The 1,708-nt window shown below is 30.2% G+C and overlaps 1 pseudogene; it reads left to right on the top strand.

Annotated features, from left to right (window-relative positions):
- Positions 1-229: 229 nt before the first annotated feature.
- Positions 230-1,708, top strand: part of LOC105108979 (probable receptor-like protein kinase At5g39020) — a 6,017-nt pseudogene continuing 4,538 nt past the window's right edge.

Genomic DNA, 1,708 nt, shown 5'->3' with positions numbered 1-1,708 from the left:
GATTGCTTCTCCCTTCCTCATCAACCATATAAGTTTTTTCGCCCATTCGTTGACTTTCCTAAGTTGATTTTTATAACTTGCGAAAATCAAATACCGAGTCCTCCAGATTATATTTTGGATACCAGTTCTTGCATAAATGGCAATTCGACTGCATATAATGCTACCTTTTCTAGCAGTGTTTCTTCTCCCAGATCCATCAACATGGAAGGTCATTCCTACGTCAGGTTGGTGCCGACTTGATGGATGTGCCGGACTTATGCCTTATAAATTTGATTTATTTTTTGCCTCGATCGCTTCCGCCAGAAAACAAAGCCAACATGTACTCGTATACTGATGTCCATGATATTTTGGTGGATGGGTTCGAGCTTTCATGGTTCTCATTCTGCTGTGATTCTGTCAAAGAGCACCGCTGCAGTTATCTTGATGAAGCCACCGCGGACAAGAACAGTTGTGGATATTCATTCTACTGTACGTGTTTTCTTTCTCTCTCTCGGCCAATTAATGTATCTGCTTTATTTGTGTATTGCTTAATAGAAATCTTCTAAAAGACAATAAAGAAAGAAAAATTAGTCTCGTAACACAATTTAAAGTTTTCAGACAATTAATCTCTTAAATCAATTATTTTAATTTGACTTCTGTTTTTATTTCTTTTAATAAAACAGCCAACTTCATGGATGATCCTATCAGAGTTGTAACAGGTAAAAAACGCCGTCGTATCATTATTTAAGTTTTATACACTAAATATTTGGCAGACTTTCACCTTTATTTACCAAATGCGCAGTGTATAATTATTATAAAAAAACTAATTAGCAAATTCACTATAGAGTGTAGACTGCCAAATAAATCACCGTACACTGGCTAGACCAATGGGTATTTTTAGTTCTTTATGCTTTTTTTTAGTCACCAATTTTTTTTCAATTAATCCTTACACATTTCGTTATTTTCGAGTTTTTTCCTCAAAATTGTTTTGGTTTGTATGTGTGAGGTTATCGGATGCATATATTTAGTAAAATAATTTTCTTCATTTTTTAAGAAAAGTCAATTAATATATTTTACAACTAATTAATTTGTAAATATCCATTATAACTTATGAATTTATGTATTTTTAATATATGAACTTATAAATTTACATATAAAACGTATTTTTAATATTAAAAAAGATAAATTAACCCTGACATAGATAAAAATCTCATCTTCTCTCACCTTTTGTTTGATATTTGAGAATTTAACATATACATAACATGTATTTTTTGTATTAAAAAACAAAATTAAAAACCTAACAAAATTTTATTTGATTTTAAAGTGGCTAGACTTGACTCTTCAGGCCATAATTCATCTTGTTGAGGTGAATTTATTTTAACTAATAAACAGATTAATGGTTAAAAAAACACATGATAATTATTCATTCTCGTTCTTTTTACAACTCTAAAACCCGAACCCAGAAGCATAATCACCTTACATGCACGACATATATAGTCGTTACTCTATTTTATTGAATGTATATATCAAAATCTAAGTTAAAAATTAAATTTTTTGTTCCAACTTAGAAAATACTTGAGCAGCAGCAACATGTTTTTATTTTAGTTTCAAGGAATTTTTTGACCCGACCGGACCCACAATAAAGCACATGGTAATTATTTAGTTATTATATTTCTGTATTCCCCGGTAAACAGTACAATTATCAAGATCAATTTTTTTTTTTTAATTT

The sequence above is a fragment of the Populus euphratica genome, unplaced genomic scaffold (assembly GCF_000495115.2).
Source record: "Populus euphratica unplaced genomic scaffold, PopEup_1.0 scaffold237.1, whole genome shotgun sequence".
NCBI classification, from domain to species: domain Eukaryota; kingdom Viridiplantae; phylum Streptophyta; class Magnoliopsida; order Malpighiales; family Salicaceae; genus Populus; species Populus euphratica.
This window is presented reverse-complemented; position numbering and strand designations above follow the sequence as displayed.